The following is a 27871-nucleotide window of genomic DNA, read 5'->3' as shown; positions in this document are numbered from 1 at the left end:
AGAAGAAAGTGACCTAATTAGTTTTCTAAAATAAAAAACTACCTAGAACTCCATCTTATCTATTCAGTTTTTTACACAGGTATGTTGACCGTTTGTCACACTGACTTTCCTTAGTTGTCACCCATTGCTCTGTCTGTCGCAAAAATTCTTACATTCCATCCATGAACGCTGGATGGGCAATTAATTAAATTATTTCCACAAATTCACCATTGGGGCACTTCCCATGAGCACACACTATTGGCCCCACCCCAGAGGAGCATAGTGATGCTGCAACTTACTGGGACCATAAAGGGCAGTTCAGTGCCTTACTGTGTCCTCTGCCTGCTCAAAATATGAGTGGTGGCACAGGATGCACTAGCCTTCCACTGACAACATACAGTGAAGAAGGTCACATCCTATATCTCCCCCTAAGTGCTTTTTTCTTGTAAAACTATCCGAGCAATATAATACTATTGTCAAGCTCCTGGGAAAAAATGATACCTCCCGGATTCCCAAAACAGTTCCGTCAGAAAAGTCTGTTAGGAAGCAATACTCATTAAATGTGTTCTGAGCATAACGCCTAGATGCTACATAATCAAACTCTGCCCCAGCATCCAAACATACATCTACGCATGATAGAGCATGACCTGTTAAAAAGGGGTGATGCCCTTCTGCATCATGAACCTCATATCAGAGTTTTTTTTTACAGAGGAAATATGTGGCCCCCAAAACAATAGACTATTTTAGCTTCCAGCTTTGTAGAAGCAGTTTTGAGAAGCCCCTTTTCTGTTCCCCTTGAATGTGTCCAGTTGGAGGATCTTGCTGTGGAATAACTGGCCACACAAAGCCCAGACCTCAACTTTAACCAACACCTTTGGGATAAGCTAGAATGGAGACTATGATCCTGGTATCATGTATTGTACCATTAAACTTACCCAAATTTCATGGCCACCTGGACCGTCTAAAGAGACAACCTGGATGCTGAAAAATGGGGTACAGTTCTGTATAGATACGTCTTTCTGCTTTTATTTATCAATCTCTCGCTCATACTCTATTTTTCGCTCTCTCATCTATTTACTATCGAGAACTAATGTAAAATCGTTTCTAATAAGCCTTGTGGCACTAATATACAGCAATATTATACCACTATATCTAACCTGGTACTCCTGACAACAAAATGACACCGAGAGTGGAGCAAATGGAACACACAACAGGTAGAAATGATAGGAAATTAGCAAGACAACCCCCATAAAGGAGTGGTACTGCAGGCGTGACCACAGACCATTTCTCTGTTCTCATCCATTTTGGCTGTTGTTTTGGTCACTTTTGCATTTTGTCATTGCTCTCACCCCTAGAAGTACTGTACCACATGTATGAGGCGGTCTCTACAACCCACAGAAGTTGCTCAGGTAGTGCAGCTTATCCTGAAATGCACATCAATGCGCGCTGTGGCAAGAAGGGTAGCTGCGTCTGTCAGCACAGTGTCCAGAGCATGGAGCAGATACCAGGAAACAGGTCAGGAGACATGGTGGGGGGCGTAGGAGGGCAACAACTCAGCGGCAGGACCTCTACCTCCTCCTTTGTGCAAGGAGGAACAGGAGGAGCAGTGCCAGAGCCCCGCAAAATGACCCCCAGCAGGCCACTATCATCCATGTGTCCGCTCAAACATCGACGCTCGACATCCACAGGTGGGTGTTGTTCTTGGAACCAAACACCTTACAGGGCAATTGGCATTTGCCAGAGAACAGCAAGATTGGCAGATTCAACATTGGCACCCTGTGATCTTCACAGATGAGAGCAGGTTCACACTGAGCACATGTGACAGTCTGGAGATGCCGTGGAGAACGTTCTGCTGCCTGCGACATCCTCCAGCATAATGGGTTTGGCAGTGGGTCAGCAATGGTGTGGCTTTTTTTTGGAGGGCTGCAAAGTGCTCCATGTGCTAGTCAGAGGTACCCTGACTGACTGCCATTTAGTGCTGGGATGAGATCCACAGACCCATTGTGAGATCATATGCAGGTGCACTGGGCCCTGGGTTCCTCCTAATGCAGGACAATGCTAGGGCTCATGTGGCTGAATTGTGTCAGCAGTTCCAGCATGATGAAGGCATTGAAGCTATGGACTGACCTGCCGTTACCCAGGCCTGAATCCAATCGAGCACATCTGGGACATCATGTTTGGTCCCATCCACCAACGCCACATTGCACAATAGACTGTCCAGGAGTTGACTGATGCTTTAGTCTAGGTCTGGGAGGTGATCCCTCAGGCGAACATCCGCCACCTCATCAGGACCATGTCCAGGCATTGTAAGCAGGTCATGCAGGCACATGGAGGCCACACACTACTGAGCGTCATTTCCTTGTCTTGAGGCATTTCCACTGAGGTTGGATCATCCTGTAATTTGATTTTCCACTTTGATTCTGAGCATCATTCCAACTCCAGACCTCCATGGGATATTAGTTGTGATTTTTGTTGATCATTTTTATGTTTTATTGTTTTCAACACATTCCACTATATAATGAATAAAGATTTACAACTGGAATATTTCATCCAGTGATATCTAGGATGTGGGATTTTAGTGTTCACTATAGTTTTTTGAGCAGTGTATATATTCCCAGGTTAGAAGTACCCATAGGTAGTACTAAATGGTCAGTGACCCTGTTATAGTCATCTAGTATGGAATATCACATACAAACAAAGGTCAAAGGCGAATTTAGAAACTCATCCTAAAAAATATTATAGACTGTGAATATCTATCTTACATACCTGTGTACAGAGATGAAGAAGCGTGAGTCAGTGAAGCTGAAAAAATGTCTTTCCTTTTTTTTATGCCCAAATATCTCATTCCATCGCTGCTTGTGGTTCAGTGGTTTCTGTTATTCCCTGATAACTAAGAAAACCTTTAGATTGTTGTCTAGTTGACAGTCCTGGTGGTCCAACTTGTTATTATTGTCTTTAGTGGTCCAGTGGCCCAATAAAATGTCTCTATTTGCTGTTATGTGTTATTAAAATATTCAAACTAACAGTATTAATAATAATATTCTTTGTGGTGTCAGGGGTAATAATCATTTATAATAAAAAATTGTCCTGGTGGTCCAGTGGATAATGATGTCATTGCTGTTTGACTTGGGGGTAAATAATATCCTTGGTGGAAACAATCAGTTTAATACTATAGATGTTTAGTCATTTCTAGTGTTGGAGTTGATAATAGCACTGGTGGCCTAATGGGAAATAATATCCCTGGTGTCCAGTGGTCACTACTTTCTCGGGTTGAAGTCTTTGGTCTACAGTTTGTGCCAAAAGAACCCAAGTAAGTCAACCCTGTAGTCAGCACGATAACTGCTGCACGCACCACTCAGAACTGCACACCAGAGGGAGCTCAGTGAGTGCAGACTTAACATGGAGATAAATTAGAGTGTGCGCCACCTAGTGGTGGCTGTATTTAAGGAACTTACAGACCTTTTAAAAATTGCACTCTGATCCACAAAATTAATCAGTGCAGAATTTTAAGCCACAGGGAACTACAATTTTCTTTTTCCACCTCTATCACACTGATGCGCGCCCTTGGCTTCAGGCAATGAAACATAAAGATGTGAAAGCAAATAAAATGTATCATGTTAATTAATTGAATTGCTGTAACCCGATTCCCTGTGCGCTAGTTCTGGCTTCAGTTCAGGACGATGACTATATATTTGTTGTGACTTATGAGATGGAAACATTTCTTGAATTATTAATCAAGTCCCAATAATCAGATGGCAGCACCCCGGGGAAATGGGGTGTGAGCTAGACACAACTTTTCTGTCTTGTTGGCGTCCTACTCTTTTATCTACTCTGGAATTATTATCATTAGACAGGAGGAGGCAGTAGAATGTTCTAGACACTACTATGTAGCGCTACTATAACGCTAATGTAAAATTACCTCTCATATATACCGTATGGCACTGCTATATAACACTAATATACAGGTGCTTCTCACAAAATTAGAATATCATCAAAAAGTAAATTTATTTCAATTCTTCAGTACAAAAAGTGACACTCCTATATTATATAGAGTCCTTACAGCGTGATCTGTTGTGAACTCTATTTTTGGGCTCCCTCTAGTGGTCACAAGCGGTACTGTGTAGTGTTGTCTTTCTGCAGGTTGCAGCATCAGCTGGTTCGTTATCCTTGGTTGGTTTCTTATTTAGCTCACCTGGATACTCAGTTCCTTGCCTGCTATCAATGTATTCAGTGCTCTTCAGATTCCTTGTGTCTACCTTGCTCCCAGTCTCTCCAAGACAAGCTAAGTTTTTGTTTGATCATTTTTTGATTATCAGTGTTTATTAAGTTTTTAGTCGAGCTCGCTAAAATGTGATTTCCTCGCTTGCTGGTTGCTCTAGGGGACTGAGTTTCTCCCCCCACACCGTGAGTTGGTGTGGGGGTTCTTGAAATCTCAGTGTGGATATTTTGTAAGGGTTTTTTACTGACCGCATAGATTCCCTTTTCTATTTTCTGCTATCTAGTATTAGTGGGCCTCATTTGCTGAATCTGCTTTCACCCCTGTGTATGTGCCTTCCTCTTACCTCACCGTTATTATCTGTTGGGGGCTTCTATATCTTTGGGGATTATTTCTCTGGAGGCAAGAGAGGTCTTTCTTTCTCTCTAGGGGTAGTTCGTTCCTCAGGCTGGCTCGAGACGTCTAGGATTTTTTAGGCACGTTCACCGGCTACTTCTAGTGTGTTTGGATAAGTTCAGATTTGCGGTCAGTCCAGTTTGCCACCTCCCTAGAGCTTGTCCTATGTTTGTTACTTAGCTGGAGTTATTTGTGATCCTCAACCACTAAGGATCATAACAGTGATCTATTTCAAGTGTTTATTTCTGTTAATGTTGATGATTATGGCTTACAGCCAATGAAAACCCAAAAGTCATTACGTCAATAGATTAGAATAATTAACAAAAACACATCTACAAAGGCTTCCTAAGCATCTAAAAAGGCCCCTTACTGTGTTACAGTCGCTCCACAATCATGGGGAAGACTGCTGACCTGACAGATGTCCAGAAGGCAGTCACTGACACACTCCACAAGGAGGGGAAGCCACAAAAGGTCATTGCTAAAGAAGCTGGCTGTTCACAGAGTGCTATATCCAAGCATATTAATGAAAAGATGAGTGGAAGGAAAAACTGTGGTAGAAAAAGGTGCACAAGCAACCGGAATAACCGCAGCCTTGGAAGGATTGTTAAGAAAAGACCATTCAAAACTTTGGGGGAGATTCATAAGGAGTGGACTGCTGCTGGAGTCATTGCTTCAAGAGCCACCACACACAGACGTATCCAGGACATGGGCTACAAGTTTCACATTCCTTATGTCAAGCCACTCAACATGACCAATAGACAATGCCAGAAGCTCCTTACCTGGGCCAAGGAGAAAAAGAGCTGGACTGTTGCTCAGTGGTCCAAGGTGTTGTTTTCAGATGAAAGTAAATTTTGCATTTCATTTGGGAATCATGGTCCCAGAGTCTGGAGGAAGGGTGGAGAGGCCACAATCCAAGTTGCTTGAGGTCTAGTGTGAAGTTTCCACAATCATTGATGGTTTCAGGAGCCATGTCATCTGCTGGTATAGGTCCACTGTGTTTTATCAAGTCCAAAGTCAGCGCAGCTGTCTACCAGGAAATTTTAGAGCACTTCATGCTTCCCTCCGACAAGCTTTTAGGAGATGGAAATGTCGTTCTCCAGCAGGACTTGGCCCCTGTCCACACTGCCAAAAGTACCAATACCTGGTTTATAAACAACAGTATCACTGTGCTTGATTGGCAGCAAACTCGCCTGACCTTACCCCCATAGAGAATCTATGAAGTATTGTAAAGATGAAGATGAGAGACACCAGACCCAACAATGCAGAGGAGCTGAAGGCTGCTATCAAAGCAACCAGGGCTTCCATAACACCTCAGCAGTACCACAGGCTGATCGCCTCTATGCCACGCCGCATTGATGTAGTTGTAAGGAGGTAGACTGGACCACGGATACCTGTACTGAGCCTGGTCTGGAACTGTTGAGGCTGCCTCCCATGACCCGGGTAGGACGGGCAGCTTAAAAAGAAAAGCGCGTGCATCCATGGGCAGTTTGGCGCGAATCTGCAGCAGCGCGGGGCCGGTTGAGCAGCGTGCTCCATCCCCTGAGCACCGATGCCACGATGGGCTGCGCTGTTTGGGCCCTGCCACCTCCAGTGGGACCGCTGTAGAGGGAAGTACTGCGCGCTCAGTAGCTGCCAGAGACAGAAGTGCCGTGCACTCAGTGACTGTGAGTACCGCGCCTGTGCAGAGGCGAGAAGGCGGAGTACAGGACAGACTTTTGCGGCCTAACCTGCCACTCGCTTCCCTCCTGTTTATGTTTGACTCTGAGAGTGCCACGGCTTTGATTGCTTCGGCCATACGTGCTTATGGGCTAGTGGCTCAGCGGAAGGTACCGAAGACTGACCGCTGCCGCCAGAAGATGGACCATCGCTTAAAGGACCCCATCTGAGGACATTGCCTGTTCTACAACCTTTCCTCCTGCGGGATCATCTGCTGCAGAGGACCATACAGGACATGATAGGTTCTTTCCTTGGACTGCTATTGTTTTACAGTTGTTACCCCTATTATCCCTCCTTTAACCATTAACCTCCCTGCGAGGAGTGAATACCTTGTTTATCAAATTGTTACATCTTGATAACCCTTGCTCTGCCTCTTGTCACTGCATGCCGCAATCTGCATATGGAGCGCCCCCAGACGCAGGGCCGTGGGGTACTCAGTATCGGGCCTCTCGGTCTCGGTCCTGGGGTTGTCACGGTGGCTAGACCCGGTCCGTGACCCCGTCCAATGAAAGGTGTGATGGTGGTGCTTGGTGCAAGTTGCGATGAATAACGAGGACACAGAGTTGTCCTCTTTACTGAAGGCTTCAGGGTCCGCAATCCAGAGTACTGCTAACAGGGCTGGCTGAGACATAGAGTTCCCTTTGCAGGTGGAAATCAGTGCCTACCTTCTAGCGCCTGTGTGTTGTAGTACCTCCCTGCTGAGCACCACGGGATAGTCGTCACAACTATTGTGTCTGTTTCTGATGTTCTTTCTCTCTCCGTCCCCGAGATTATATGGCTAGGACGCACCCGTATGACGGGGTAGGCCTGGAGTTATTCTGGGACCCTAGAGACGCCCCTCTCCCACAATTGCCTCCGTTGTCTTCGTTAGGTGAAAAAGGGTGAGACAACCAACCTGAAGTTAACTGTCCTGCCGTAGTTCGAAGTAATGCGTAGAGTCTGTTACTTCCTCGGTGCCCCGGCCACCGGCTATGCGCCTCAGTAGGATGTTGCCACGATCTTAAGGCACGACTCCTACTGGTTCTATTCTCCTTTGTACTGTGATCTCGCTTCTCACTTCTCCACAATAAACCTCGCTTCGTGTCCTTTCTAAGAAGCCTGCCGCTATATCACTCAAGCACGGCTCCGTAACGATCTGTCCTTTTCGCTAGGCCGCTGTCAAGATCCCACCCCTGACAGGTCCTCTCCCGAACTCTCCCGGGCTCTTTTCTCTCTAACTTCCTGTCCAACCCCCAGTTTTACCAGAGTGTGAGGAGTGGCCTAATAGAGAGAACCACCCCCCTGGTGGCCGGAGTGTGGAGTGTAGTGTGTCTGTGATACCTGGTCAGGTGAACTCCTTTAGTGCAATCAAACGTAACATCACTCCCCTTAGTGGCAGAGCGACATTACTGCAACGACCAGGACTCTGGGGCGCTGCACTCCCCCCCCCGGTTAAATCCAGTACTCCCGGACTGGGAAAATAAGAACAATACATGTTAGCAGAAAACACATAAAATTTTGAAATACTATAAACAATTAAACACTATGAACAAGTAAATATAGCAGTGCTTCCCTTTATGGGAGGTGAGAACACTTGAACGTTGCGAAAGTTTCGGTCATGCACAGTTCATGACTCCCAGTTCAGTGGGTGTAAACTTAAAACAGCAGGGATCCCGGGTAAACAAAGGGATCCCTTTTGAAAGTTTTGGAGCAATTCACCGTCCATACTCCATTGTCCATTGTATTAAACTTGTAACAAAGATATTTACACAAACACTTTTAACCAAATAACAGCTATCATTAGTATCTCCAAGTTTTGTAGCGAAGTGGAGTTTGATTCCTGGTGCTGCGTGTAGACCTCCGCAGCGCAGGGGTTGCTATTGACCTAACAGGGCCCGCTATACCTGCTACCGCTGGTGTAGTGCACTGCCTTCTAGCTACACTTCTAGTGAGTCTGGGTAGCACTGGCAGACTGGAGCTCTCAGGGCCGCTTTCACCACCGGTGGGTATGGCAGATTCACCGATAGCAGAGGGAGGATTTGCCGGTTCAACGGTTGGCATAGCATCCTCCGGTGGGGTTCGCTGTGGTTGCGGGTCTGGGTGACCTGGCTCCACATTTAGTTCTGGTGGTGTTAGTTGACAAAATGTTAAGACAGGTACCACAATGGCCTGGTTTATTTGAGTCCAAGACTGGGGGAAATCGCCAAGAACAGTGTGTATCATCTTCTCCTCTTCTATGGGTAGAGACGTCCCGGGGTCTGTTTCCCCATCTCTCAGCTTATCAGGGCATATCTTAAGGTGGTCTCTGGATACTGCCGTTGAGGTTTCTCCTCCATCTTTGCTGATGAGACAGACCTTTATATTGTCGAAATCAGATGGCAGGATGGTATATGGCTCCGCTTCCCATTGATCATCAAGCTTGTGTAGTCTCCGCTTCCGTTTGAGTACCTGCTCCCCGGGTGGCAAGGGGGTCACAGGAGCATGCTGGTTGTAATCCCTTTCTTGTTTTTGTCGGGCTTGGGCGAGACTTCTTTCCACACACTCTTGCACCTTGCGGTACCTTTGCTGCCTCTCTGTATCCCAGTCCGCATCTAGAGAGATATCTTCAGGGGTCAGGACCCCCATGTCCAGATCCACAGGTAACTTGCTAGACCTTCCTCGCATCAGGTACGCTGGAGTGCAGTTGGTGGAGTTCACCGGGATGTGGTTATACATATCCACCAAGTCTGGTAACTTTGTGGGCCACAAGTGCCGTTCCTCCACAGGTAAGGTCTTCAGCAAGTCGATCACCACCTGGTTCATCTTCTCGCACATCCCGTTGGTTTGTGGATGGTATGGCGTGGTTCTGATCTTCTTACATCCATACAGATTGCAGAACTCCTGAAACACTTCCGCTTCAAATGCTGGCCCCTGATCGGTCAGTACCTTCTCCGGATACCCATGGGGTCGACAGAAGTACTGCTGGAAGGTTTTGGCGGCTGTTCTATCCGTCAGGTCTTTGACCGGAACGACTACGACGATGGTGAGAGCGTAGATATAGCCTGACCGCCTGGGTGTTAACTTCACGTGATCCAGCACGACCAGTTCGAGCGGCCGTTTGGTGATGATGGGCTGCAAGGGAGCCCGCTGGCTGTCATGATCCTTCCGGCGTAGGCTACATGGGCCACACTCTTGGCACCACTTCTCGATGGCTTTCTTCATACCAATCCAGTAGAACCTCCCTCGGAGCAGCCTCTCCAGCTTCCTCCACCCGAAGTGTCTTGCCCCATCGTGGTACGCTCCCAGGACCATTGGCACATCTTGTCTTGGGACCACGATCTGCCATACCAATTCATGAGTGCGTGGGTCAATGCTCCTCCGGCACAGCTTACCATCGTGAATAAACAGTCTGCCCCTCTCCTTCCACAATTGTAATGCCTCTGGTGGGTCATCTGGGCCGGGATGCAAACCTGCCTGCGTCAGGAGCTCTTTCACCCGACGGACTGCAGGGTCACCATCCTGGTTCTCTGCCCACCCATGATGGGGCAGGGGATTCAACGGGGCACCCCGCTTATTCTTGCGCCTGTTCTCCACCTGATGGGAGCACTGGGTGGCCTTGAGGCGATGGAAAGCGGGCAGCTCTACCGCTTCTGGATATTCCTCCGTTTCGGGCAAGTGGGGCATTCGGGACAATGCATCGGCATTCGCATTCTTGTGCCCTGCCCGGTACTTGATGGTGAAGTCGTAATTGGACAACCGGGCCATCCACCGCTTCTCCAAGGCACAGAGTTTCGCTGTGACCAAATGCATTAGCGGATTATTATCCGTGAAGACGGTGAATTTTGCTGAGGCCAGGTAGTGTTTGAACCTCTCTGTCACGGCCCAGACAACGGCAAGGAACTCCAGATTAAAGGAACTGTAGTTGTCAGGGTTCCTTTCAGTGGGGCGAAGCTTCCTACTGGCGTAAGCGATTACTCTTTCCTTGCCTTTCTGGACCTGGGACAGCACGGCTCCCAACCCCACGTTGCTGGCGTCCGTATACAATACAAACGGTTGGTCATATTCAGGGTAGGCCAGTACCTCTTCTCCCGTCAGCGCCGACTTTAAACAAGAGAAGGATCTCTCCAGTCCGTCGTTCCAGTCTTTGATCACCGTAACCTTGTAGGGGTCTAGGGCCACTCCTTCAGCACTCACCACATGGCCCAGGTATTGCACTTTGGGTTTTAGCAGATGGCATTTGGACGGTTTCACCTTTAAGCCAAAGTTGGACAGGGCTTCAAACACCTCGGCCAGGTGCTTCAGATGGTCTTCATAGGTCTTGGAGAAGACAATGACATCGTCCACATATAGTAGCACGGTTTCAAAGTTCTTATGTCCCAGACAGCACTCCATCATCCTCTGGAACGTTCCCGGGGCATTGCACAATCCGAAGGGCATGTAGTTGAATTCGCAGAGACCCATCGGCGTCGTGAAGGCCGTCTTCTCCTTGTCCGCCTCTGCCACGGGAACCTGCCAGTACCCACTGGTGAGATCCAAGGTGGAGAAGTAGTTAGCAGATTTTAACCCCTTCATGACCGTGGGATTTTCCGTTTTTCCGTGTTCGTTTTTCACTCCCCTCCTTCCCAGAGCCATAACTTTTTTATTTTTCCGTCAATTTGGCCATGTGAGGGCTTATTTTTTGCGGGACGAGTTGTACTTTTGAACAACATCATTGGTTTTACCATGTCGTGTACTAGAAAACGGGAAAAAAATTCCAAGTGCGGTGAAATTGCAAAAAAAGTGCAATCCCACACTTGTTTTTTGCTTGGCTTTTTTGCTAGGTTCACTAAATGCTAAAACTGACCTGCCATTATGATTCTCCAGGTCATTACAAGTTCATAGACATCTAACATAACTAGGTTATTTTTTACCTAAGTGGTGAAAAAAAATCCAAACTTTGCTAAAAAAAAAAAAATTGTGCCATTTTCCGATACTCGAGTCGTAGCGTCTCCATTTTTCATGATCTGGGGTCGGTTGAGGGCTTATTTTTTGTGTGCCGAGCTGGCGCTTTTAATGATTTCAATTCGGTGCAGATACGTTCTTTTGATCGCACGTTATTGCATTTTAATGCAATGTCACGGCGACCAAAAAAACATAATTCTGGCTTTTCGATTTTTTTTCTCGTTACGCCGTTTAGCGATAAGGTTAATGCTTTTTTTTATTGATAGATTGGGCGATTCTGAATGTGGCGATACCAAATATGTGTAGATTTGATTTTTTTTTATTGATTTATTTTGATTGGGGCGAAAGGGGGGTGATTTAAACTTTTATATTTTTTTATCTTTTTCACATTTTTTTAAACTTTTTTTTAACTTTTTTTGCTATGCTTTAATAGCCTCCATGGGAGGCTAGAAGCAGGCACAGCACGATTGCCTCTGCTACATAGCAGCGATCTGCTGTTCGCTGCTATGTTGCAGAAAATCAGGTGTGCTGTGAGCGCCGACCACAGGGTGGCGCTCACAGCTACCGGTGATCAGTAACCATAGAGGTCTCAAGGACCTCTATGCTTACAATGGAGAAGCATCGCCGACCTCCGATCATGTGACGGGGGTCGGCGATGCGCTCATATCCGGCCGCCCGGACGGATGCAGTAGTTAAATGCCGCTGTCTGCGTTTGACAGCGGCATTTAACTAGTTAATAGCGGCGGGTGAATCGCGATTTCACCCGCCGCTATTGCGGGCACATGTCAGCTGTTCAAAACAGCTGACATGTCCCGGCTTTGATGCGGGCTCACCGCGGAGCCCCGCATCAAAGCAGGGGAGCTGACATCGGACGTACTATCCCGTCCGATGTCAGTAAGGGGTTAAAGCAGCCAGGGACTCCTCTATCCTGGGCAGTGGGTATGCGTCCTTATGTGTAATGCGATTTAGCTGCCTATAATCAACACACATCCTCATTGTGCCATCTTTCTTCCTAACGAGGACTAACGGAGCTGCCCAGGGGCTATAACTATCCCTCACTACCCCAGCCTCCTTCATCTCTCGCAACATGTCTTTGGCACACTGATAATGAGCTGGGGGTACAGGACGGTATCTCTCTTTTATGGGTCGATGATCTCCTGTGGGGATATGATGTTGAATCCCTTTTACCTGCCCAAAATCTAGGGGGTGTTTGCTAAATACCCGCTCGTATTCATGAACCACCCTGTAGGCCCTATGTTTCTGGTGAGGTGGGGTAGAGTCAGTGCCCATGTGCAATTCCCGACTCCAATCTTTCAGTTGCCCTGCAGAACCGTTGTTCCCCGCCGGATTGGACGGGACCAAGGGTCCGGGTGCCTGTATCACACTATTATTGACAGTAAACAGTTTGGCAAGTTTGGCATATTTGGTTAGATGGACTTCCTCCTCCCCACAGTTAAGGACACGTACTGGCACCCTCCCCTTGCGGACGTCAACCACCCCTCTGGCTGTCAGGATGGTAGGCCTATTATCTGAATATATGGGTTCTACCAGGGCCTGATAGTCTTTACCCCTGAGGCCTATGGCTGCCCGACACCATATCAACATTTCACTCCTGGGGGGTATCGCAATGGGGTTTGAATCACTCACTGTGAAACGACCAATTTCACCTCCAGTCAGCTCCACCTGCTGTCTCTGCATCAGAGCCCTGATTTCCTTCTGCAGGGCGCGTTGTTCACTGTAGCCAGCTGTTTCTGCTACCTGCTGTAACAAAACAATAACTTCTGCAAGACAATTTTCTACGACATTAGTACCAATGGTCATCATGGGATTACATTCTCGGCGGTCAATATCAACAATTACAATCCCTTGGGCCTCCAATTCTACCCGCCCCACTTTGATGGTGACCTCTTTATACCCCACTTGTGGCAATGGCTGACCATTACTGGCTTTGATGGTGAAATCATCATCGGGGCCACGAGTAATGTCGGTGTCCTCCCAATAACGTCTATAAAGGATGTAAGGCATAGTCGTCACCTGGGAACCGGTATCCAGCAAAGCGTTCATGGGGATACCGTCGATCACGATGGGGAGAACTGGCCACCCTCCGATGTATTTGGCTCTCCAACTTTGCGGGCCTGACCGTCCTACTCCTGGGGGTTGGCCCTCTGCCCCAGGGGTTGCTCGTTTAAATGACAGTACCTGGCAAGATGGCCCACCTGGGGGCAGCGGCGGCAGATAGGTCGTCCGTCCCGATGAAAACGATCATCGTCTCTACCTCTGGTCGACGGAACCCTCCTCTGTCGCTGCCAGGGGACATCCTCCGGTCTGGAAGCCAGCTGGATCTTCTCCTTGGGGGCCTCCTGCAGGGATTGGACGGTCCGGGCTAGGGCAGCAACGCTCCTGGTCAGCTCCTGCATCTGAAGGCGCAGTCCTGCAGGGGAATCATCTACCAGGGTCTGGGCATCGGCCTCAGCGGAGACGGTTGCTTCTGGCGCCACCTCCTGGTGGTACGTGAGGGCTTGACGCCTGGGAAGTATGGCACGGCTGGGCTGTCGCTCTGGCAGCGCCTGGATGGCTTTGTCTTTGAATTGCGCAAAAGTCAGGTCTGGATTCTGCATGGCCAGGAAGTATAGCTGGGCCCTTTGGTAACTGCACAGGAGCCCCTCGATGAACCGCTCTTTCAGGAATTTATCTTCATCTTGCATGCTGTTTGGGTCACTCTGCTTGATGGCCCGCAGTGCCTCCTGGAGATTGAGGGCATAGTCCCGTAAGCTATCCTGCGGCCTCTGCTTGCACCTATAGAACGTCAATTTAATTTCCGTAGCGGTGCGGGTGTCAAAGGTGGCTTTGAGCTTTGCAAAGACCTGCTGTGCAGTTCTCTTATCCGCGACGGGCCAGGACTTCACTTCTCTCAGAGCCGCTCCAAAGAGTTGGCCGGTTATCATATGGACTTTCTGAGGCTCCGTCAAGGGATAAAACTCGAGCAGGCTGCAAATCCCTTCTTTAAAGTCAGTTAATGTATGGGATTCTCCAGAGTATCGCGGGAGCCAGGCTGCTCTGGGTAGGTACGGCATGGAGAAGGGCATGATGGCTGCTGTAGCCGCGGCGGTATCCGGCGGGCTGAAGGGGCGGCAAGCTCTGCGGCATCTGGCGGTGATACAAGGCCTGCAGCTGCGTCTACTGTGGGGCCTGGAGGTGCCCCTGCGGCTGCGGCCGCCGCCTCCACTTCTCCCGAATCAGACATGGCCGCTCCTCCCCTCTGCTAACCTGGTGGAAGTCGGGGTTCCTCTTCCGGAGTTGGCACCTCACCGCGTCTTCTCGCTCCGCCCACGAAGCTATGGCGGATTTTGGCGGGCACTTTTGGCGGCAAGCGACAATACACAGTCTTTGCAATAAATCACGGTTCAAGCACAATTCAGACACAGTTCCAAGGCACACATGACCTGACTCTTCAGGCTTAAGTAGATCCTGTTCGTAACGCCAAGTTGGAGCGCCCCCAGACGCAGGGCCGCGGGGTACTCAGTATCGGGCCTCTCGGTCTCGGTCCTGGGGTTGTCACGGTGGCTAGACCTGGTCCGTGACCCTGCTAAGGGGCGTCCAATGAAAGGTGTGATGGCGGTGCGTGGTGCAAGTCGCGATGAATAACGAGGACACAGGGTTGCAGTCTCTTTACCTCTTTACTGAAGGCTTCAGGGTCCGCAATCCAGAGTACTGCTAACAGGGCTGGCTGAGACCGGCCGGTCCGAAGGCACATCCAGAGTTCCCTTTGCAGGTGGAAATCAGTGCCTACCTTCTAGCGCCTGTGTGTTGTAGTACCTCCCTGCTGAGCACCACGGGATAGTCCTCACAACTGTTGTGTCTGTTTCTGATGTTCTTTCTCTCTCCGTCCCTCAGATGATATGGCTAGGATGCACCTGTATGACGGGGTGGGCCTGGAGTTATTTTGGGACCCTAGAGACGCCCCTCTCCCACAATTGCCTCCGTTGTCTTCGTTAGGTGAAAAAGGGTGAGACAACCAACCTGAAGTTAACTGTCCTGCCGTAGTACGAAGTAATGTGTAGAGTCTGTAACTTCCTCGGTGCCCCGGCCACCAGCTATGCGCCTCAGTAGGATGTTGCCACGATCTTAAGGCACGACTCCTACTGGTTCTATTCTCCTTTGTACTGTGATCTCGCTTCTCACTTCTCCACAATAAACCTCACTTCGTGTCCTGTCTAAGAAGCCTGCCGCTATATCACTCAAGCACGGCTCCGTAACGATCTGTCCTTTTCGCTAGGCCGCTGTCAGGATCCCACCCCTGACAGGTCCTCTCCCGAACTCACTCGGGCTGCTTTCTCCCTAACTTCCTGTCCAACCCCCAGTTATACCAGAGTGTGAGGAGTGGCCTACTAGATAGAACCACTCCCCCTGGTGGCCGGAGTGTGAAATGTAATGTGTGTGTGATACCTGGTCAGGTGAACTCCTTTAGTGCAATCAGACGTAACATCACTCCCCTTAGCGGCAGAGCGACATCACTGCAACGACCAGGACTTTGGGGCGCTGCACTTACATAGTAACCTATGCAAAAGGAGCCCCGGCCAAGTATTGAGTGCATTTACTGAACATACATTTCAGTAGGCCAACATAACGGATTTTAAAATCATTTTTCAAGCTGGGGTAATAAAGTATTCTAATTTACTGAGATAATGGCTTTTGGGTTTTAATTGGCTGTAAGCCATAATCATCAACATTAAAGGGAACCTGTCACCCCCAAAATCGAAGATGAGCTAAGCCCACCGGCATCAGGGGCTTATCCTCAGCATTCTATATAACACTAATGTAAAATCACCCAGGGGCGATCCCACTGTGCTCTGATCCGATGGGCGTCGCGGTCCGGTCTGACGCCTCTGATCTTCTTACGATGACGTCCTCTTCTTGTATTCACGAAGACAAGAAGAGGACGTCATCCTATGAAGATAGGAGGCGCCGGATCGGACCGCCCCTGGGTGAGTGTAATCTAACCTCTTTTTCTCATCTTTCAGGATACATCAGGGGCTTATCTACAGGATTACAGAATGCTGTAGATAAGCCCCAGATGCTGGTGGGCTTAGCTCATCTTCAATTTTGGGGGTGACAGGTTCCCTTTAACAGAAATAAACACTTGAAATAGATCACTCTGTTTGTAATGACTCTATATTATACATGAGTTTCACTTTTTGTATTGAAGAACTGAAATAAATTAACTTTTTGATGATATTCTAGTTTGTGAGAAGCACTTGTAACATCTTCTCTAATATAACGCATGACACTACTATATAACACTAATGTAATGTCACCTCTAATATACCGTATGGCACTACTATATAACACTAATGTAATGTCACCTCTAATATACCGTATGGCACTACTATATAACACTAATGTAACGTCACCTCTAATATACCGTATGGCACTACTATATAACACTAATGTAACGTCACCTCTAATATACCGTATGGCACTACTATATAACACTAATGTAATGTCACCTCTAATATACCGTATGGCACTACTATATAACACTAATGTAACGTCACCTCTAATATACCGTATGGCACTACTATATAACACTAATGTAACATCACCTCTAATATACCGTATGGCACTACTATATAACACTAATGTAACGTCACCTCTAATATACCGTATGGCACTACTATATAACACTAATGTAACATCACCTCTAATATACCGTATGGCACTACTATATAACACTAATGTAAAATCACCTCTAATATACCGTATGCCACTACTATATAACACTAATGTAACATCACCTCTAATATACCGTATGGCACTACTATATAACATTAATGTAACGTCACTAGTGTTGAGCATTCCGATACTGCAAGTATCGGGTATCGGCCGATACTTGCTGTATCGGAATTCCGATACCGAGATCCGATATTTTTGTGATATCGGGTATCGGTATCGAAACAACATTAATGTAAAAATGTGTAAAAGAGAGAATTAAAATAAAAAATATTGCTATACTCACCTCTCCGACGCAGCCTGCACCTTACCGAGGGAAGCGGCAGCGTTCTTTGTTTAAAATTCGCGCTTTTCTTTCCTTTACGTGAGTCCCGGCTTGTGATTGGTTGCGTGCCGCCCATGTGACCGGGACGCAACCAATCACAGCAAGCCGTGACGTAATTTCAGGTCCTTCAGGATTTTTAAATTACGTTCCGGCGTTGTGATTGGTTGCGTCGCAGTCACATGGGAGACGCAACCAATCACAGCAAGCCGTGACGTAATTTCAGGTCCTTAAGGATTTTAAAATTACGTCCCGGCTTTGTGATTGGTCCGCGTCCCGGCAACATGGCCGCCATTAACCAATCACAAGCCGTGACGTCACGGGAGGCTGGACACGCGCGCATTTTAAAATGGGCACGTGTCCAGCCTCCCGTGACGTCCCGGCTTGTGATTGGTTGCGCCGCGGTCAACCAATCACAAGCCGGGAGGCTGGACACGCGCCCATTTTAAAATTTTAAAATGCGCGCGTGTCCAGCCTCCCGGCTTGTGATTGGTTGACCGCGGCGCAACCAATCACAAGCCGGGACGTCACGGGAGGCTGGACACGCGCCCATTTTAAAATTTTAAAATGCGCGCGTGTCCAGCCTCCCGGCTTGTGATTGGTTGACCGCGGCGCAACCAATCACAAGCCGGGACGTCACGGGAGGCTGGACACGCGCCCATTTTAAAATGGGCGCGTGTCCAGCCTCCCGTGACGTCCCGGCTTGTGATTGGTTAATGGCGGCCATGTTGCCGGGACGCGGACCAATCACAGCAAGCCGTGACGTAATTTCGTCACGGCTTGCTGTGATTGGTCCGCGTCCCGGCAACATGGCCGCCCTGACCAATCACAAGCCGGGACTTCACGTAACCAAGTAAAAGCGCGAATTTTAAACAAACAACGCTGCCGGTTCCCTCGCTGAGGTCCAGGCTGCGTCGGAGGGTGAGTATAGCGATATTTTTTATTTTAATTCTTTCTTTTACACATTTATATGGATCCCAGGGCCTGAAGGAGAGTTTCCTCTCCTTCAGACCCTGGGAACCATCAGGAATACCGTCCGATACTTGAGTCCCATTGACTTGTATTGGTATCGGGTATCGGTATCGGATTGGATCCGATACTTTGCCGGTATCGGCCGATACTTTCCGATACCGATACTTTCAAGTATCGGACGGTATCGCTCAACACTAAACGTCACCTCTAATATACCGTATGGCACTACTATACAACACTAATGTAACATCACCTCTAATATACCGTATGGCACTACTATATAACACTAATGTAAAATCACCTCTAATATACCGTATGCCACTACTATATAACACTAATGTAACATCACCTCTAATATACCGTATGGCACTACTATATAACATTAATGTAACGTCACCTCTAATATACCGTATGGCACTACTATACAACACTAATGTAACATCACCTCTAATATACCGTATGGCACTACTATATAACACTAATGTAAAATCACCTCTAATATACCGTATGCCACTACTATATAACACTAATGTAACGTCACCTCTAATATACCGTATCAATTATGTAACATCACCTCTACTATAGCCTATGGCACTACTATATAATACCTTTGCAACCTTCACCTCTAATATGCCCTATGGCGCCACTACATAACAGTAAGTAATACACCGTATGGCAGTACTATATAACACTAATGTAACATCACCTCTAATATACCGTATGACACTACTATATAACACTAATGTAACGTCACCTCTAATATACCGTATGGCACTACTATGTAACACTAATGTAACGTCACCTCTAATATACCGTATCAATTATGTAACATCACCTCTACTATAGCCTATGGCACTACTATATAATACCTTTGCAACATCACCTCTAATATGCCCTATGGCGCCACTACATAGCAGTAAGTAATACACCGTATGGCAGTACTATATAACACTAATGTAACATCACCTCTAATATACCGTATGACACTACTATATAACACTAATGTAACGTCACCTCTAATATACCGTATGGCACTACTATGTAAGACTAATATAACATCACGATTTAGCATTGCTACATAGCACTGATATAAGATGGCATTATAAATGACTTGTTTGGTGTATAGTTTAGTATATGGCTAGTATATGGCAGTTATGTGGCTATTTGGGCTTTCCTGTGTCACTGTCCTAACAGAAGTATACTGTGTGCTATTTCTGACTGAGGTCCAGCATCCAGTACTACTATGAACGATACCGTCGGTCCTGCTGTGTGTCCTTATTGTATACTCCCAGCCCCCCTGTAAGCACAGTATAGCAGTACCCATAGGGAGCACTCTATGGGCACGGACACTGCTATAGTCATCTAGTATATGAATAGAACATACATACAAAGGTCTATTGCTCATTTAGAAACATTCTCAAAAATATAACACAGATTTGTGAACATCCATCGCACATTCCTGTCTGTGCAGAGACGGGCGTGTGTCAGTGAGATGAAACAGTGTAAAGTTCCCCTGAGGGCACTTCGGGGGCCTCCTGTACCCACTCCGATCACACACTCTGATCCATACTGATAACCCAGTGGTTTCTGTTTTTCCCTAATATCCAAGATGTTCTGTAGAATTGTTATCATTAGGTGATAGTATCCCTGGTGGTCCAGTGGTCTAATAATATTGCATGTGTGGTTGGGGGTTAGTAAAATATTCATACTAACACTAATAATTATATACTATTGTGATGCTTGATATATTATTTTTATACTAAATCATCCTGGTGGGCTAGGGACTAAGGGTAACATAATTATGTCTAGAGAGTTGAAATATTACTTTTGGTGGTAGTAAAGTGTTTAGTTAGTCTATTGTTGGAGTTGATGTTAATGTCTCTGATGGTTCAGCAGAGTAGAATATCCCTGGCGGTCCAGCAGAGTAGATTATCCCTGGTGGTCCACGAGAGTAGAATATCCCTGGTGGTCCAGCAGAGTGGAATATCCCTGGTGGTCCAGCAGAGTAGAATATCCCTGGTGGTCCAGCAGAGTAGAATATCCCTGGTGGTCCAGCAGAGTAGAATATCCCTGGTGGTCCAGCAGAGTAGAATATCCCTGGTGGTCCAGCAGAGTGGAATATCCCTGGTGGTCCAGCAGAGTAGAATATCCCTGGTGGTCCACGAGAGTAGAATATCCCTGGTGGTCCAGCAGAGTGGAATATCCCTGGTGGTCCAGCAGAGTAGAATATCCCTGGTGGTCCAGCAGAGTAGAATATCCCTGGTGGTCCAGCAGAGTAGAATATCCCTGGTGGTCCAGCAGAGTAGAATATCCCTGGTGGTCCAGGAGAGTAGAATATCCCTAGTGGTCCAACAGAGTGGAATATCCCTGGTGGTCCAGCAGAGTAGAATATCCCTGGTGGTCCAGCAGAGTAGAATATCCCTGGTGGTCCAGCAGAGTAGAATATCCCTGGTGGTCCAGCAGAGTAGAATATCCCTGGTGGTCCAGGAGAGTAGAATATCCCTGGTGGTCCAGCAGAGTGGAATATCCCTGGTGGTCCAGCAGAGTAGAGTATCCCCTGGTGGTCCAGCAGTGTAGAGTATCCCCTGGTGGTCCAGCAGAGTAGAGCATCCCTGGTGGTCCAGCAGAGTAGAGTATCCCTGGTGGTCCAGCACAGTGGAATATCCCTGGTGGTCCAGCAGAGTATCCCTGGTGGTCCAGGAGAGTAGAATATACCTGGTGTTCAGTGGTCACTATTTTTTCAGGCTGCAGTTTGTGCTAAAAGAAGCAGAGTAAGCCAACCATGCACTGATCGCATTCACTGCTGCATGCACAGTAGACGCACATAAGAAGATACTCCCTGTAAAGTCCCCCTGACTTTTTTTTCCATTTTTGCCCATACTATTAAGTTTCTTTTATGACTGATCACATGACCTGGTACGTTGCCTCAAGGGCGTCGCACACAGTCTGCAAGACTCTGCTGTACACTGATGAGAGGCAAACAGCTGTCTGTAGAGGAGATTCTGGCTATGCTGGCCCCCGCTGCTGCCCCCAGGAATCCTTAGACTTCCATAGGTTCATGCGTGATGGACCTTCCTAAGAATGGAAAGAGGCAATGTGGCTGCTTCTCACATATACAGGTCAAATTAGGAGTAAGAGCCAAATATACTCACGCAAGAGGGAAAGTCACTAGAATACCAAATGTTATGTGTATCCTTGTATGTGTGCATGTATATGTTTCTGTATGTATATATGTGTGTGTGTGTATGTATGTACAGTATGTATGTATGCTTGTGCACATATGAATGTGTGTGTATGTAGGAATGTGTTTGTGTATATGCATGTGCTATATGTGTGTATGTGTCTGTACATGTGCATGTGTTTGTAAATGTGTGTGTATGTAGGTGTGTACATGTATGAATGTGTATGTACACATTTGTGTGTATGTGTATATATATACATGTGAGTGTGCATATATGTGTATGTAAGTGTATGTGTGTATATATATATGTGTGAGTATGTATGTGTGAATATACATATGTGTATATATGTGTGTGTATGTATGTAAGTGTATATGTGTGTGTATGTTTGTACGTACAGTATATGTGTGTGTGTGTGTATGTGTGAATATGTGTGTATTTGAGTGTGTATGTAAGTGTGTATGTGTGAATATACATATGTGTGTACGTGTGTATGTATATGTGTGTATGTGTGCATGTGAAGGTATATGTGTGTGTATGTAAGTGTGTATGTGTATGTAAGTGTGTGTGTGTATGTATGCGTGCGTGTGTATGTGTGCATGGGAAGGTATATGTGTTTGTGAGTGTGTATGTGTGTATATGTGTGTGAGTGTGTATGTAAGTGTATATGTGTACGTGAGTGTGTGAGTGTGTATGTGTGCAAGCAAATGTGTATGTACAGTATGTGTGTAGGTGTGCATGTGAAGGTATATGTTTGTGTGAGTGTGTATGTCTGTGTGTGTATATGTGTATGTAAGTGTATATGTGTGTGTATGTGAGTGGATATGTCTGTGTGTGAGTTGATATGTATGTGTGTGAGTGGATATGTGAGTGTATATGTGTGTGTATGTGTGTGTATGTAAGTGGATATGTGTGTGTATGTGAGTGTATATGTGAATATGTATGTGTGTGTATATGTGTGTGTGTGTGTGTGTGTGTGTGTGTATGTGAGTGGATATGTCTGTGTGTGAGTTGATATGTATGTGTGTGAGTGGATATGTGTGTGTATATGTGTGTGTATGTGTGTGTATGTAAGTGGATATGTGTGTGTATGTGAGTGGATATGGCTGTGTGTGAGTTGATATGTATGTGTGTGAGTGGATATGTGAGTGTATATGTGTGTGTATGTGTGTGTATGTAAGTGGATATGTGTGTGTATGTGAGTGTATATGTGAATATGTATGTGTGTGTATATGTGTGTGTGTGTGTGTGTGTATGTGAGTGGATATGTCTGTGTGTGAGTTGATATGTATGTGTGTGAGTGGATATGTGTGTGTATATGTGTGTATGTGAGTGTATATGTGAATATGTATGTGTGTGTGTGTATATGTGTGTATGTGAGTGGACATGTCTGTGTGTGTGTATGTGAGTGGATATGTGAGTGCATATGTGTGTGCGTGTGTGTGTCCATAGAATCTCATACAATTTAGTAGATAACACCCCATAGAATAACATGTCCCATCTATTCTTCTGTCCATCTCACCTGACGGCCTCCACATCCTCCCATTACATAACCCCGTCTGCAGAATACAACTTAATAAAGTAGAATCCAGATCCTGGAAACTTGTACCTATTCCGCCCTATAGATGTAGCAGAGCTGATTGTGTCATGCCCGGCTTGTGCACCTTTGAACCTCTCTAAGTTCAGACGATGCAGTAGGATTGTCTGCAGCCCCACTGATCCGCACAGACAACGTAGTAGTGTCCCTATAATCAATGACAACCTCGGCTCTGCTACATCTGACACACTCAGCTCCCCTAACTATCCAAGGCAGATGTGTGCGGTGAGATCACTTACTTGTCTCCAGGTCCTGAGGAGGAATGGGTGCAAGTGAGTATGGTGCAGCCTTGGGAGGATGTTGCAGTTGGGGCAATGCGGAGGTGAATGCAGCGGAGCCAGGATCTAGTGTTACAGGATGCTCAGTGCGACCGCCTCTCCTGCTGCTGCTGCTGATCTCTACGGAAAACCCTCCTGGCTCCGACTCGCTGCTGCACTTGCCCCTTTCTACCTTCGTCAGCTTGGGTGGGAACAGAGGGGGCACCGGGTGCAGGAGGAGGGGATCTTGGGGAGGGAAGGGTGATATTCGGGATGGAATTAGCAGTTTCTTCAATCAATGTCTTCCATGCTGATTCATTAGACTTCACACAAACTGCGGAGATTCTTGCAGCAGAAATGATGGATGAGGTCGGTCTGGGACGGTGCACATGATGACGACGGCAAAACAAACATACCTGAGAATTTCGAGAGTGATTCCCCTTAAAATCAATAAAATCCTCAGCCAAAAAAAAAGGAGATATCATGAAGTTTACGAAGTGGTTAAATATTAAGACAATGCTGCTTCAGTTTATTTTCTGGGAAAGTTGGGTGAAGGCCAGGAAGACAGAAAGCATACCTTACTATCTACTAAAATATCACCGCTATAAATCTGACCCGCTATGTACAAGAATATAACTACTATATTACTGCCCCTATGTACAAGAATATAACTACTGTAATACTGCTCCTATGTACAAGTATATAACTACTATAATACTGCCGCTATGTACAAGAATATAACAACTATAATACTGCTCCTATGTGCAAGAATATAACTACTATAATACTGCCCCCTATGTAAAAGAATATAACTACTATAATACTGCCCCTATGTACATGAATATAACTACTATAATACTGCTCCCTATGTAAAAGAATATAACTACTATAATACTGTCCCCATGTACAAGAATATAACTACTATAATACTGCCCCCTATGTAAAAGAATATAACTACTATAATACTGTCCCCATGTACAAGAATATAACTACTATAATACTGCCCCCTATGTACAAGAATATAACTACTATAATACTGCCCCTATGTACATGAATATAACTACTATAATACTGCTCCCTATGTACAAGAATATAACTACTATAATACTGCCCCTATGTACAAGAATATAACTACTATAATACTGCTCCTGTGTACAAGAAGATAACTACTATAATACTGCTCCCAATGTAGAAGAATATAACTACTACTAGATGGCAGCCCGATTCTAAAGAATCGGGAGTCTAGAATCCATATATACTTTATTTATTCAAATGTAAGAATAATACAATTAATAAATAATAGTAAGAAAGAACAAAAAATGGCTGCACTCACCAGCTCTTGACAATTCTTGACAGTACGGCACATTTCTGATTGGTCGCTCGCGGCAGGCGGCAACCAATCAGAAAAGTGCCGCGCACCACGAAGGCGTATATCTTTGTCCACCCTGAGCGGGTGTAGGACGCTGGTGACGTCACTTATCTCCGGACATTATCTCCGGACAAAGCCACGGAAGTTGGCACAAATTGCCGGAAGTAGTATTCTAGGCAATTATATATTAGATTTTAATGTTATCAGTGTTTACCTTTGAACATTTATATTGTATTGTCCTGTCACCAGCCATGTGTACGATTATCGGCCGAAAGCCTCTCTGGAACCAATAATCACCCCATTTAAAGGTATCTTTATAAGTTAAAGATTCAGAATACTATGACTTTTATCATATCCTGAACAGTCAAGTTTTTTATGAACCGTTAAGGTTTTCTGCTTGAAGTAAAAAAAACTCTGAGTGTTTACAGTTTGAAACCATAAAATGTTGAAAAATTATGTAATTCTTGAGAATATCACTCAATGGTGCTCATAAACGTGTCAAATTTGATCTATAATATACTTTAATATACGTTACTTTAATCTCTAATATACTTAAGAGCAGGGCCCCAGACATCACACAGGGGGTCTGAAACACCGCACAGTGGTCCAAAATATTGCTGTGCTCTGCCTGGGGCCCCATATGCTGCCTGGGGCCCCTGTGCTCTGCCTGGGGCCCCATATGCTGCCTGGGGCCCCTGTGCTCTGCCTGGGGCCCCTGTGCTCTGCCTGGGGCCACTGTGCTCTGCCTGGGGCCCCATATGCTGCCTGGGGCCCCTGTGCTCTGCCTGGGGCCCCATATGCTGCCTGGGGCCGCTGTGCTCTGCCTGGGGCCCCATAGGCTGCCTGGGGCCCCTGTGCTCTACCTGGGACCACTGTGCTCTGCCTGGGGCCCCATATGCTGCCTGGGGCCCCTGTGCTCTGCCTGGGGCCCCTGTGCTCTGCCTGGGGCCTCATGTTCTGCCTGGGGCCACTGTGCTCTGCCTGGGGCCCCATAGGCTGCCTGGGGCCCCTGTGCTCTGCCTGGGACCACTGTGCTCTGCCTGGGGCCCCATATGCTGCCTGGGGCCACTGTGCTCTGCCTGGGGCCCCATATGCTGCCTGGGGCCCCTGTGCTCTGCCTGGGGCCCCATATGCTGCCTGGGACCCCTGTGCTCTGCCTGGGGCCCCTGTGCTCTGCCTGGGGCCCCATGTTCTGCCTGGGGCCCCTGTGCTCTGCCTGGGGCCACTGTGCTCTGCCTGGGGACCCATATGCTGCCTGGGGCCCCTGTGCTCTGCCTGGGGCCCCATATGCGGCCCGGGGCCCCTGTGCTCTGCCTGGGGCCCCATATGCTGCCTGGGGCCCCTGTGCTCTGCCTGGGGCCCCTGTGCTCTGCCTGGGGCCCCATGTTCTGCCTGGGGCCCCTGTGCTCTGCCTGGGGCCACTGTGCTCTGCCTGGGGCCCCATATGCTGCCTGGGGCCCCTGTGCTCTGCCTGGGGCCCCTGTGCTCTGCCTGGGGCCACTGTGCTCTGCCTGGGGCCCCATAGGTTGCCTGGGGCCCCTGTGCTCTGCCTGGGACCACTGTGCTCTGCCTGGGGCCCCATATGCTGCCTGGGGCCCCTGTGCTCTGCCTGGGGCCACTGTGCTCTGCCTGGGGCCCCATATGCTGCCTGGGGCCCCTGTGCTCTGCCTGGGTGTAGGACACTGGTGACGTCACTTATCTCCGGACATTATCTCCGGACATTAGCTCCGGACATTATCTCCGGACATTAGCTCCGGACAAAGCCACGGAAGTTGGCGCTTACTTTTGCACCCGGGGGCGCGCTTACTTTTGCACCCAGAGGCGCACTTACTTTTGCACCCGGGGGCGCACTTACTTTTGCACCCGGGGGCGCACTTACTTTTGCACCCGGGGGCGCACTTACTTTTGGGGCCGCACTTACTTTTGGTGGGCGGGGTCCCTCTGCCTCCGATTTGGAGGGCGGGGACCCTCAGCCTCCGCTTTGGTTGGCGGGGCCCCACGGCCTCCGATTTGGTGGGTGGGGACCCTCGGCCTCCGATTTGGTGGGCGGGGACCGGCCTCCGATTTGGTGGGCGGGGACCCTCGGCCTCCGCTTTGGTGGGCGGGGCCCCTCGGCCTCCGATTTGGTGGGCGGGGTCCCTCTGCCTCCGATTTGGTGGGCGGGGACCCTCAGCCTCCGTTTTGGTTGGCGGGGCCCCACGGCCTCCGATTTGGTGGGCGGGGTCCCTCTGCCTCCGCTTTGGTGGGCGGGGCCGCTCGGCCTCCGATTTGGTTGGTGGGGCCCCTCGGCCTCCGATTTGGTGGGCGGGGCCCCTTATCCTCCGATTTGGTGGGCGGGGACCCTCGGCCTCCGATTTTGTGGGCGGGGCCCCTCGGCCTCCGATTTGGTTGGCGGGGCCTCTCGGCCTCAGATTTGGTTGGCGGGGCCCCTCGGCCTCCGATTTTGTGGGCAGGGACCCTCGGCCTCCGATTTGGTGGGCGGGGACCCTCGGCCTCCAATTTGGTGGGCGGGGACCCTCGGCCTCCAATTTGGTGGGCGGGGACCCTCGGCCTCCAATTTGGTGGGCGGGGACCCTCGGCCTCCGATTTGGTGGGCGGGGACCCTCGGCCTCCGATTTGGTGGGCGGGGACCCTCGGCCTCCGATTTGGTGGGCGGGGCTCCTCGGCCTCCGATTTGGTTGGCGGGGCCCCTCGGCCTCCGATTTGGTTGGCGGGGCCCCTCGGCCTCCGATTTGGTGGGCGGGGACTCTCGGCCTCCGATTTGGTGGGCGGGGACCCTCGGCCTCCGATTTGGTGGGCGGGGACCCTCGGCCTCCGATTTGGTGGGCAGGGACCCTCGGCCTCCGATTTGGTGGTTGGGGACCCTCGGCCTCCGCTTTGGTGGGCGGGGCCCCTCGGCCTCCGATTTGGTGGGCGGGGTCCCTCTGCCTCCGATTTGGTGTGCAGGGACCCTCGGCCTCCGCTTTGGTGGGCGGGGCCCCTCGGCCTTCGATTTGGTGGGCGGGGCCCCTCGGCCTCCGATTTGGTTGGTGTGGACCCTCGGCCTCCGATTTGGTGGGAGGGGACCCTCGGCCTCCGATTTGGTGGGCGGGGACCCTCGGCCTCCGATTTGGTGGGCGGGGACCCTCGGCCTCCGATTTGGTGGGCGGGGCCCATCGGCCTCCGATTTGGTGGGCGGGGACCCCTGGCCTCCGATTTGGTGGGCGGGGCCCCTCGGCCTCCGATTTGGTGGGCGGGGA

At 48.5% G+C, this 27871-nt stretch overlaps 1 protein-coding gene across 2 annotated transcripts in view; it reads right to left on the bottom strand.

Annotated features, from left to right (window-relative positions):
- The window catches only part of BCAN (brevican), a 106878-nt gene extending 83277 nt beyond the window's left edge, over positions 1 to 23601 (bottom strand). Inside the window, exon 1 of one of the 2 annotated variants that reach the window (XM_077258279.1) lies at positions 23246 to 23601. The gene's annotated coding sequence lies outside the window, so the exon portion shown is untranslated. The remainder of the gene's footprint in view (positions 1 to 23245) is intronic. The other variant, XM_077258288.1, reaches the window with a different exon arrangement.
- Positions 23602 to 27871: the final 4270 nt, after the last annotated feature.

Source organism: Ranitomeya variabilis, chromosome 1, assembly GCF_051348905.1.
Source record: "Ranitomeya variabilis isolate aRanVar5 chromosome 1, aRanVar5.hap1, whole genome shotgun sequence".
Classification (NCBI taxonomy): Eukaryota; Metazoa; Chordata; class Amphibia; order Anura; family Dendrobatidae; genus Ranitomeya; species Ranitomeya variabilis.
The sequence above is the reverse complement of the archived record's forward strand: the minus strand, read 5'-3'. Positions and strand labels throughout refer to the sequence as shown.